Below are 13189 nucleotides of genomic sequence, written 5' to 3' on the forward strand. Positions count from 1 at the left end.
TCTTTGTTTCTTTGCAGTAGAACACATTTAAAGCAACGTTATTTCTTTCTGTTCTATGCTGGCCTTCAAATAGCACATTATTTCTTTTTGTAATACTCAACTAAAAGTTTACAGAAAAGTTTTATGTGAGTAAAGAACACACTCGAAAAAGTCAGGGACAGAGTTTCCTTTAAGCCTTGGGATTGTTTTCTTGTACAGTAAAAAGGAAAGCACATATTAACTTGAACTTTGTCATTCCTCTATGCTCCATTCCTCTCCTGGGATCAGTTTTTACATCCAGTAACTGTTACTTCCAGTAACAACCAATGGTGCTGCTTGAGGTATAATGAACAGAATTCATCATAGCATACAATTGGATTCAAAATACTTGTCAATAAATGTAACACACACCATCAGCAGAAGCAGGGACAAGAACCACATGATCATTTATATGGATGTAGAAATAGCTTTTAATAAGCTCCAATACCCCTTTATGATTAAAACTTCTTTTTTTTGAAACTTCTGAGAAGCTAGGAATGCATGCAACTTTCCTCAATATAATACAAAGTATGCATATGACAAAGCATGTACCTAGCAGTGGACACATGAAGACATTAAAATCTGGAATGAAGTCTACACTAAAAATCTTCTACACAGCTCTTTAAAAACCACTTGACCCACACCTATTTTCTAATAAAACAATTGCTGATACCAGAAAAGTCTTATTTATTTTGCCTGCATCTGTTGCTTAAAGTTTTGTGATAAGCTGGGCTTCTCAATGAACTCTAAAGCAGAAATATTTGTCTTGGAGTCTGTGGATGCTTTAAACCTGTGTTTTAATTCACAATGTTACATTAAATGATTTAAGGGTTTTGTATCATGTCAAACATCTGTGGTGTAATGAATGACCTTTGTTAAACATGTATTCATTCTGTAAAGTACAATAGTCTTTTTATGTGTAGTGTATTTAAGTATATATATATATATATAGTATATAATATAATATAAAATACATACACAGACAGATTTGTGTGAAAGATGTGCAATAACAAAGGTGTATGTACATATTGGTTTTTTTTTTTTTTGGAAACTGGACAGAAGTCGAAATGGCGTGTTTGTGTTTTGGCAGAGGAGAATTACACATTTTTGCCTGCATGGCATCATCATTAGCGTAAAACAATTTTAATGCTACACAAATCTTATGTGAAGAAATGAATGGTATGATCTCATTTTCTCTTGGGTCTAAAATAAAACAATCACTCCATGTGAGTGAAGCCAGACCCAGTTAATGCTAGTCTTTCATGTGAAATGTGAAGCTCCCACGTTGCCTTTTTCTATTGGTGTGATAACTAGTAATTGGTACATTCTCACTAAGGAGCTATTTCTCAACATAGACCATGTTAATGCTATACCACTGTTTAAAGGGCTAATTTCACACCTTCTTAGCCATGCATCTGGCTTAGAATGGACTTCTCTGTGCAATAAGTTTTGGCTATTGGAAATCCCTTGCCTCCAGTTGTTTTGGGGTACCAATGACTCCATTGGCCCCAAAAGTTGAAGGGATGACTGGGATTTCATCTGAGACAGTGGTGAAACTCCTCCCCAGGCTGAGGGGATCAAGAGGTGCTTTGGAGGAACTTGGCACCATTTGAAATTGAGTAGCCACTTGAGCCAAATATAAAATTGTATTTATAGCTGACAGACGCAATTTGAGCCTTCAAATTTGTGGTTATTCTATTGTAAAGTAATATGTTGTTTGTCTAGCATTTATTAGATTTTTATGCGTATGTATTTTCACAATGTGCTCCTCAGTTTGAATTAAACCAGATTTTGCAAACTCAAAAAAATAATAAAATAAAATCTGGAATGAGACAAGGATGTCCACTCTCTCTCCTACTCTTCAATATAGTAGTGGACATTCTAGCAAGAGCAATAGGCAAGAGAAATCATAAAGGCGATCCAAATAGGGAAGAAGTAAAATGATCCCTTTTTACAGATGAAATGATCCTGTATTTAGAGACCCTATACCTTCCTTTCTCAAGTTAGTAAAGGTGTTGCTAACCTTTAGCAATGTAGCAGGGTATGAAACCCACAAGAACCAGTAGTTTTTCTGTGTTACCAACAATGGGAACATCCAGCCTGAAATCCAAAAAACCACCTCATATGCATTAGCCTCAAAATCAAATCACATCTAAACAAAACAAAACAACAACAACAAAATTAAGAATTAATTTAACCAAAAATGTGAAGGACCTCTACTGAGAAAACTTTAAAAATATAAAAAGGGAAATTGAAGGAGATTCAAGGAAATGCAAAGTCTTTCAATGTTTTCACAAATAACATTGTGAACACTGTACTACTGCCCCCAAACAATTGACAATACAATACCCATCAAAATCCCAACAATATTCTTTAAAGCAGTAGAGAAAGAAATCCAAATTTAATATGAAATTACAAAATTACAGATGAAAACGTAGGCTTAGAAATGAACTCATGGGCCTATAGTCATCTTATACACACACACACACACACACACACACACGCACACACAAAATGGAATTCTATTCACCCAAAAGAAAGGATGACTTTTCACCAGTCTTAAGGAAAATTAAAGGCTTGGGAAAATTTTACTAAGAGAAAGGAATGCAGACTCAGAAAATACAGGTTTCATGGATTCATTAATTTATGATAGCTAGAAGGTGCCTACAAATCTACAAGTAAACAAGACAGATTCTACCTCTTCCCAGTTAGAATGGCCATTATGAAGAAAACTAATAGAAAATGCTGCCATAGGTATAGCCAATTGGGAACCTCCCTGGGCTGGCTTTGAACCATGACCCTCAGATCTCAGCCTCCTGAGTAGTTAGGATTACAGACAGGCGTGAGCCACCAGCTCCCGGCTCCAATTGGGAACTCTATTAAACTGTTGGTGAGAAATTAAACTTGTTCAACCCCTCTGGAATGCAGTATGGAGTTTCCTCAAAAGACTAAACATAAATCTCTCTTATGAACCCGTAATTCCCCTCATGGGCAGTAATCCAATAACTAAACAAGCTCACACTAACGCTACAAGTATAACCATGTTCAGGGCCCAGGCCCACAGTTCAAGGACTGGAAAAAAATGTTACCACTGCTGGTATTTGATCCCGAAAATATGAACGTTTTGACATAAGATAACATATCATTCTATTTGCAGTAGCTAGGACAGGATTTAAATGTTGTGGGTGATAAAATTGCTTCCTAGTTGAATGTTAGGAAAAGATGTAGGCAGTCCAACAAAAGGGAGATTTTTATTTTGGTGTTTGTCGAGGGGCTTTAAGTCTGGGCTTGTGTACTGTCTCTGAGCTCTTCAACTCAAGGTCAGTGCTCTTCATCTCGAGCCACAGTACCACTTCTGGTTTTCTGGTGTTTAAATGGAGATAAGAGTCTCAGGGACTTTCCTGCCAGGCTGGCTTTGAACAGCAGTCCTCAGTTCTCAGCTTCCTGAGTAGCTAGGATTACAGCTGTGAGCCTCTGGCACCAGGCAAAAAATGGGAGATTTTTATAAAAGAAAATCCCCCTCTTCATCTATGTCTAAACCTCAGATATCACTATTAGAACACTTCTCCCTCAACTCATTTCATCAGACATTTGTACATTTTCTCTTTTCCTTCATGTGGGAATATTGCAGTAAATATCAACTCAGCTGTGGGACTGGATCAATTGTATGAAAATGCTAGCACCTAAATCAGAAACTTTTACAACAAAACAATTAAAACCCTCATTTGGAATATTTTTTTTCTCTTTTTATAACAAATCTGTGCTTGATTCCTTCCTAATGTGATAATGGACCTCATACAGACTGATGACATTTTCTTTCTCTTCAGCAATTGGCCTTCCCCTACATGTGGTCAAATATTTAGGAATGCAAAGATTTCCATTGATAATTCATTAAGCTCACCTCTAAGAGAATGCACATTTCTGGAATTTGGTCTGCTGTCTTGTTCTTATATGCATAGGCTTTCTAAGATTTATTTGCTCTACAAAGAATTGTGTTTTCCAATCTTCGTGTGACCAATTTTAGTCTCTCTGATCAATCTTTTGACCCTCTCTCTGAAGTCCCATTTCAGTCTGTCTCATAAAATTATATTAGTTATCAGCTAAATGACTCTCAGCTTCTGTATTTTGCCTGACTTCATGTAGGCTGTGATAGTTGCCCTAAATGGCTTTGCCTACTAGAGTTTTGTTTTGTTTTGTTTTTAGAGGTCTAGGATTACTATTCAAGGTAGTAGCTTCTCGGGGCCCCATTGATCCCCAGGCCTAGAGTCAATGGGTTTATCTCCTAAAGATACAAAGAACAGCTGAATGAATTCCTGTTTTAATTGTATCAAAATGAGGCAATCCGGCATCCTTGCAAAGCCATGGATAATCCAATGTAACCACTTACAAAAATGGTCTATCAAGATGGCTTCTCAAAGTTGACTGTGAAAAAAATGCTCATTTCCAAGTCAACACCATAAAACAGATCACATCCCTGGGAGCAGACTTTTGGAAGGACGGTACCTCTTCCTTCCTTCTCTTATGATAGACCAAACCATAATATTCTGCAGTTGTGGTCAGCCTTGAGCAAATTTTCCCTAGAATATTCTGTAGTGTAAAAGAGGACTAACTATCAAAATAAAGGTGAAAATACTTGTCTACTACACACTGAATTATCTATTTTATATCTGTTGTTATTTTCATTACTTCAAACATATGGATAATTTAAACTTGGGATTAGACAAGTGGCAAAATATTAATAGAATAAACATTCAGTTTACTTTCATATATTCAATATAGTACACTTAACCATCTATGGAAAATTAAATCCAACTGTAGAAACAATGGCAGAAATATAAAATAACCCTCAATATGTATAATCAAGCACACATACACCACCAACTATCTACTCAGAAATTCAGTCTCTCTGTAAATATTTATTTGGTAGAAAACAATAAAAATTTAATTAATGAATTTGACTTTTAAGTATCATCTGAAACATTCCTCATATATACAATTTTGTATAATTTTATAGATTTCATCTAGACAGGAATTTAACATGCATGTAGACATCAAATTTCCACAATTTAAGCTAGATGAGAGTATTCAAACTCTGATGTACTGTGTGGTATGAATATTACCACAGTGCTGAACCCTTCCACCTAAAACCAAGTCATGTGCAATAATTTATTATTTGATGTGAAGATGAGTGCTAAGTGTAGAATACACTTTGAATTATTACATTAATTCACAGAAATGAAACAATAATGATATGCTATTTGTTTAAATTCTAATGCTTCTCAATTTTACAATTCATGAAATATATTATTAAACTTAGTTGCCCTTTCTTTTCTATAGGTACTGAAATTAAAATTATATATTAAACATTCAATATTAAGAAATCAATAATAAGTAACCTTTTTTAAAAATGATATACTATTAAACTGTGATTTGATGTATGGTTCTAACAAGTTATGAGGTAAAAAAAATTACTAGAATTATTAGTAATATTTTTTAACTTACAAGCTTGTTGTTTACTAATTTTGTCATTTTTTTATTCTTGTTCCAAGTCATCTCTTCACCTTAATTGTTTAATTTTCTATTTTATCTCTATTGCTTTACTGATTGTGCATTTTGTTTTCCCTTTTTAGTGACTGACATGAGGCTGAAAATCTGTATGCTAGTTTATTACTTCCTATGTTAAAGTCAAATTACTGCTCTCCACAGCTGTTTTACTCTTCTTTGTATAGTACAGTATTTCTCCCACTCACCTCTCCTGTATTGCTGCTTGCTATCATGTATTTTATGTTTTTTATTTAAATTCTATTGTCAAGTTAATGTACAGAGGGGTTATATTTACATAAGTAAGATAATGAATTCATTTTTTTTATAACTTGTTATCCCTTCCCCCATTTTTCTCCCTCTTCCTTCCCAATGCCCCTCCCAAGACTATTTCCAACATATTGTCTTGTGAGTATCACTGGTTCATATGTTCCCCCTTTTGTCCTTTGTCTCACCGTTTTACTTTTTCCCTTTCCCTTAACTAGTTCAGATCAACATATTTACAATACCCAGAGAATCAAAATCAAATACAGTTACTACAGAGGATAAATCATAAGTGTGGAAAACACAAAAGGATAAAAAGAAATCACATAGTACATTTAGAACAACAACAAGATAAAACATATCTTGGAGATCATTTCCCTTGGAATCACATTACACCTTCATATGTACATAGCTATTGAGCTATTCTTCTTATCTACTAAGATTATCCTTGATGTACACAATAATACTCCCCTATTACACAGTAATTCCACTTCTTGGCATTTACCCAAGTGACCACAAACAAGGTCACACCAAAGCTACCAGAACAATTATGTTTATCACAGTATTATTTATCATAGCTAGGATATGGAATCAACCCAGATGCTCCTCAGTAGATAAATGGATCAAGAGAATGTCACACACACACACACACACATACACACACATATACACACATACACACACATATGGAATACTAAGCTTCCATCAGAAAGAATGATACCACCTCATTTGTAATGATATGGAAGATCTTGGGAAAAAATCATATTAAGTGAAGTAAGCCAGACTTAAAGAAACATAGGTCCCATTGTTTCCCTTATTTGTAATTATTAGTTTACATCTAGGATAATCTCATGTATTTTAATTAGACATTTTGTTCTATGTTGAGCATACAACATTATTGCTACATTGTTTGTTATTATTTCTGCAATCAGGCAGGTATATTTAAAGAATTACGTTCATGACATCCATTACTGAAGGAAGAACATCTAAAAGAGCAGCACCTACTAGGAAGAACAACTCCTACTCATTTAGCTTCATTCCTATGTAAGGCTCGTTTTGTCCTCTGTATCCTCATGTTATACATTAAAATACTTGGTCATCCTGTATATTTACTATCTTCTACATTGTGACCTAAATGCCTCAGCAATTCCAGTTTGCTTTACTTTTAAATAAATTTCTCTCTTAAATAAATTTCTCTCTTGAGGTTGGTGTATGTGTGTGTGTGTGTGTGTGTGTGTGTGTGTGTGTGTATGTGTGTGTGTGTGTATAGCTTTACAAATATCAGAAGACAACATTTTTCTTCATTTACAATACATCCTTCAGGTCATTGTAAGTTATGCCTAATTGGAGAAATCTCTTGCTATTTTATTTTTATTTTTTTGGTCTGATCGTGGAGCCTGAACTCTGGGCCTGGGCGCTGTCCCTCAGCTCTTCAGCTCAAGGCTAGTGGTCTACCACTTGAGCCACAGTGCCACTTCCGGCTTTTTTTTTTTGCTTATGTGGTGCTGAGGAATCGAACCCAGGGCCTCGAGCATGCAAGGCAAGCGCTCTACCACTGAGCCACCTTCCCAGCCCTCTCTTGCTATTTTAAAGATGAAACAAAAAAATATATTTGTGCATGCACCACAGTTGCTTTATTAGTCTGTCGTTGTACACAACATCTATTTATATCTGGGCGGCTATTGTGAACCATGTCAATAACAAACAACTACAGATATACTTACGAGTTACCCAGAGAGAAATAATCAAATGATTGGTGTGTCAGATCATATTTCAACTTTGCATTTCTTTAGAAAACTACAAAGTACTTTCTACAATGAGAATAATAACCTGTATTTTGAACAAGAGTGTAGAAAATTTCCTTTTCTCACACTCTCACCAACATTATTACATTTTGAATTTTTTAAGGGCAGGATTTTACTATGTGCAGAACCCCAGACTGGCCTTAGACTCCAATCCTCTTACTCCAAACTGCTAAATGCTTGGATTTACAAGCCTTTTCCACCACACCTGGTTCGTTTGATTTTTCTGATAAGTTATAATAGTTATGAAGTAGTATCATAGTAACTTTCAATTGCAATTCTCTAATGACTTCTGTTCACAAAGCATTAACCCAGCATAGAAGTGGTATTAAACATTACTTTGTAAACACACTGACGCTTTTCAGGGCTTTTTGGAAAACATTTCTATTCAGAACTTTTGTCCATTTTTAAACATTTCTTGTTAATCTCATCTTTAATCTCTCTGTATAAAATCAATACTTAATTCAATATAGTAGAAAGGAAAAAATTAAGCAACTCCTAACATTTTTCAATTTTCAATAATATTATATTGTTTAAATCATTTTCTGTTTTCACTTAAGACTATATAAATAAATTTAGTTAGACCTTTTACAAGGCTATATATATTTTATTTATTTTTCTTTCATGGCTTTTTCCAAAGCCTGTGTGTCTAGTATTTCTAGGTTTCTTTCAGTTTCATGTAGTAGTTCAGATTTCAAACTGATGTATAAATGGAAAGAAGCAAAAAAAAATAGAGCTCCTCTCATCTGATGATGCCTCTACAAGAATGAGGAATGAGTTCATTCTTCTAAGGACCTTTGATTGGCTATCAAAAAGAGAATTCATTCCTCTAGGTATTCCCTATTTTTGCAATTTAACTTAAATCATGTAAAACACAATATACTACTCAGAGACTTTTACGTTTTCATCAGTTTTGCACATTTTCATATGGAGTTCACCTGAGTCTCCAACATTCCTTTTCATTATTCTGTCCCTGATGTTTTTATACTGCCAAGACATAATAAAATCAGTTTGATTTACAGCATGAGAATTTATCCATCTGGCTGCCGTTGAAGCAGAGCATGGTCAATAGAGAACATTCCTTCTGGTTTCTCATTACATGTAATGGCTTTTGTAATCCTTATTGCATTCTATTTAGTATTTTAAAAAACTGCTGGCTAGTTTGTGATCATTTGGGTAAATGTCCCAAAGTGGTACTGTTGGATCGTAGAGGAGCTCTATGTGTAGTCTTTGGAGAAACCTCCATACTAATTTCCAAAGCTGTTGAACAAGTTTCCACTCCCAACAATAATGCATTAAGGTTCCCTTCTGTCCACATACCCTCCATCATCTGTTGTTATTAGAGTTCTTGATTATAGCCATTCTAACTGGGGTGATATGGTATCTCAATGTTGTTTTGATTTGCATTTCTTTTATGGCTAAAGAGGTTGAGCATTTCTTCATGTGTCTATTGACCATCCACCTTTCCTCTTCAGACAAGTTTCTCTTTAAGTCTTTAGCTCACTTATTTATTGGGCAGTTGTTTCTTTGAGGATCTGTCATTGGGGGATTTAATTTTTTTTAGTTCCAGGTATATTTTGGATATGAGACCCTTGTCCATTACCAGCACAACTATGTTTATTGCAACATTATTTACCATGGCTAAGATATGGAACAAACCCAGATGCCCCTCACTAGATGAAAGAATGAAGAAAATGTGATATATATACACAATGGAATTCTAGGTCTCCATCAGAAAGAATGACATTGTCCCATTTGTTAGGAAATGGAAAGACTTGGAAAAAATTACATTAAGTGAATTAAGCCAGGCCCAAAAAAAACCTAGTTCCCATGGTTTCCCTTATTTGAAATAACTAGTATATATCTGAGACAAGCAGAAAAGGTCAGATCAGTTGATGTTAGGTGAAATGAACCCCAAGATAAGTATTCAATTGTTTTTTGTCTTTATTGCAATTGTTTCAAACACTTATAAGATGATTTCTTTGTTGATTTGTATGTCCGTCCCCCATGGTAAAACCCATGCTTTCACTGTATTTGATGTTGGTATAATTTTTGGAGGGGAAGGGAAAAAAACAAATCGTTTAAATAGGGATGCAGGTGGACTCATTGCAATAATAAGATGTACAAGTCCTTATGTCGAAAAACGAACTTTACATCTTTGGTGGGGGGGGGGGTGGGGGTTGGTGGGATGGGGGGCTGTGGGGGGAGATGGGAAGGGATGGGAACAGGATGCAAAGAAGGAGGCAACAATGCTTGATAAGAAATATACTCATTATCTTGCCCATGTAATTGTAAGCTCATTCCTAGAAGTTTATTTTAAGTATTTCCCAAGTTTTATTTCTCTTAATTCTTAGGAAAACATTTGCTATAATTCTAATATTATTACCATTTTAGCGTTAGGAAATATTGTAATTATAGGCACTAAGTGCATGGCCCAAAGACATATAGTGGGGAAGTGAATGAATCAAAATTTCCAAAAATTAGCAATAAAAAGTAGGTAAAATCCTCTCCATTCCCTTACACTCTCAATTCAATATTCATGTTGTCCAAGAAATATTAGCAATTATTGCCCACGGTAATTGTTTTCTGTCACATTATGTCTTCAACACAGACTGTGTTGGTAAGTGAGATCTAAAGAGAGACAAATCTCTTCTGTTCCACAGTTCCAGTATACATTTTAAAAAGTACTAAAAATAGATGGTAGCTGGTGGCTCAAGCCACCATATAATCCTGGCTACAGAAGAAGCTGAGATCTGAGGATTGCGCTTCAAAGCCAGCCCAGGCTGGAAAGTCTATGAGACTCTTATCTCCAGTAAACCACTAAGAAAGCAGAAATGACACTGTGGCTCAAGGAGTAGAGCACTCCCCTTCAGCTGAAAGGTGCACGGACAACGCCCAAGCCCAGAGTTCAAGCCGCATGACCAAAACAAAAACAAAAACAAAAAAAGGACTTACTATCTTTTAAGAATCCAAAAATGAAATAAATTCACATATAATCACTCCAAAATGCTTTAAAAGCAGAAGATGATAAACAAGCCTCCATGAAGTAAATTTTCTTCTACTTTTTAAATTATTCTGAAAGCCTTGTGCTTCTTGGCCACACCTGTAATCCTGTCTACTCGGGTATCTGCTCAAGAAACTGAGATCCGTGGATAACCGTTGGAAGCCAATCAGGACAAAAAATATTCATGAGATTACTTTTTTAAAAAAATTAATGAACTAGCAAAGAGACAAGAATGGAGATGTAGCTTATATAGTAGCTCATCAATCTAGAGAGGAATAGCCTAGCAAGACCTTGATGCACTGAATTCAAACTCTGAGAATGAAAATGCTCAGGCATGCACATACCCAAACACACACACACATTTATTCAAAATATCTTCATATCAGTGTTTTGCATTAATTTCTTTGTTAACGATATTATATGGATAAAATAGGGGAAATATTGTCTTCCATCCCAGAACATTTTTATGTTTTTTATTGTAAAAGTACTGTACACACTGGTTACAGTTACATGAAAAAAGTAACGAATACATTTCCTATCAAGCATTGTTACATCCTCCTTTTTTTCCCCCACCATCCCTTCCCTCCCACCTCCACAAGTACACTGCCCTCCCCCCACCCGCCTAAATTGTAAAGTTCATTTTTCAACATACTGTCTTGTGCATCAAATTGTTGCAATGGGTCATACTGTATCCTTATTTAAGAATTTTTTTTTCCCTTTCCCTCCCCAAATTAGAGAAGTGTATATACAAGATGGAGGTGCACCAACATCAGATACAGTAAAAACAGGGGTTTAAGTGTAGGGGACACACATATAAATAAATCACATCGTACATTATAAATATATTAGAAACAACAGAAAGAAATAAAAAACCACTTGTGTCCCTGTCTTGAGGTTCATTTACCTTAACATCATATTTTCTAGTCATATGCACATGTTTTGAATTTTTCTTTTTTTAAATTGTGAAAATACCATACAGAGGAGTTAAAATTACATGGAAAAGGTAATGTGTACATTTCTTATCAAGCATTGTTGCCTCCTCCTTTTTTTTTGCCTTAACATACCTTCTTTGCTTATCCCAGAGATACATTAGTTATTGCAAATAAGGGATACCATAGGACCTATGTTTCTTTTTTTTATTGTGAAAATACCATACAGAGGGGTTACAATTACATGGGCTAGTTATTGAGTGCATTTCTTTTTTTTTATTTTGAGAATACTGACAGAGGATTTACAATTACATGGGCAAGATAACGATTACATTTCTTATCAAGCATTGTTGCCTCCTCTTTGTTTCCCATTCCCATCCCTTACCATACTCTCCCACTTCCCCCACCTGGTCCTCCTCCCCTCGAAGTATTAAAGTTCATTTTTTGACATAATGACTTGTACATCTCACTGTTGCAATGGTTCCACCTGTATCCCTAGTTAAACGAATTGGTTTTTTCCTTCCCCTCCACAAATTATACCAACATCAAATGCAGTGAAAGCATGGGTTATACCTTGGGGGAGGGACATACAAAGCAACATAGAAGTCGTCTTATAAATATGTTAGAAAAGATTGCATGAAAGGAAAAAAACAAAGAACAAAAAAAATTTGAATATTTATCTTAGGGTTCATTCCCCTAACATCGACTTATCTGACCTTTTCTCCTTGTCTCAGACACATACTAGTTATTGCAAATAAGGAAAACATGGGATCTATGTTTCTTTGGGCCTGGCTAACTTCACTTCTTTGGGCTTGGCATAATTTACTTAATATAATTTTTTCCAAGTCTTTCCATTTCCTAACAAACTGGGTGATGTCATTCTTTCTGATTGAGGCATAGAATTCCAGTACACACATACACACACACACACACACACACACACACACACACACACACACACACACATTTTCTTGATCCATTCGTTTACTGTGGGGCATCGGGTTTAGTTATGTATCTTAGCTATGGTAAATAATGCTGCAAGGAACATAGTTTTGCTCGTAGTTTTAGTATGGTCTTGTTTTTGATCATTTGGGTGAATGCCCAAAATGGGATTGCTGGGTCTTAGGGCCGCTCTCTGTAGTCTTTTGAGGAACCTCCATACTACTTTCCAAAGTCTTCGAACAAGTTTAAACTCCGAACAACAAGGCATTAAGGTTACCTTCTGTCCACATCCCATCAGGAAATCTGTTCTTTTAAAAATCTGGAATGCTTCACGAAGTTGAGTGTCATCCTCAGTCAGGGGCTATTCTTCTCTTTATTGTTCCAATGTTAGTGTATGTGCTAATGAATTGAGCACAAAACAATTTTATATATAAAGTGTAATTGATTTTCTTAAACTAGACAATTCCACAAAAATTAAATTCAAAAGAATTGTCGTGAAATTTTAGAACCATGTATTTCTTACATAAGAACACATTTAAGAATAAAGTCAAGATTGACATGTCAAAAACAAAATAATTCCAGACATTTGTTGTTCAACGGATGTGTAGGAGGAGGAATTCAATTATTCTGTACAAGGAACCTGTCATAATGAACACTATAGATATTGTTAAGGTTTGTTAAAATTTTAA

The 13189-nt window shown here is 35.2% G+C and overlaps 1 non-coding gene across 1 annotated transcript; it reads right to left on the reverse strand.

Annotated features, from left to right (window-relative positions):
* Nucleotides 1–12813: 12813 nt before the first annotated feature.
* LOC122097990 lies at nt 12814–12915 on the reverse strand. Its single transcript, XR_006145632.1, has one exon. It is a non-coding gene; the product is annotated as a U6 spliceosomal RNA (small nuclear RNA).
* Between the last annotated feature and the right edge of the window lie 274 nt (nt 12916–13189).

This window comes from Dipodomys spectabilis, unplaced genomic scaffold (genome assembly GCF_019054845.1).
Source record: "Dipodomys spectabilis isolate Male_0828 unplaced genomic scaffold, ASM1905484v1 ptg000449l, whole genome shotgun sequence".
NCBI lineage: Eukaryota > Metazoa > Chordata > Mammalia > Rodentia > Heteromyidae > Dipodomys > Dipodomys spectabilis.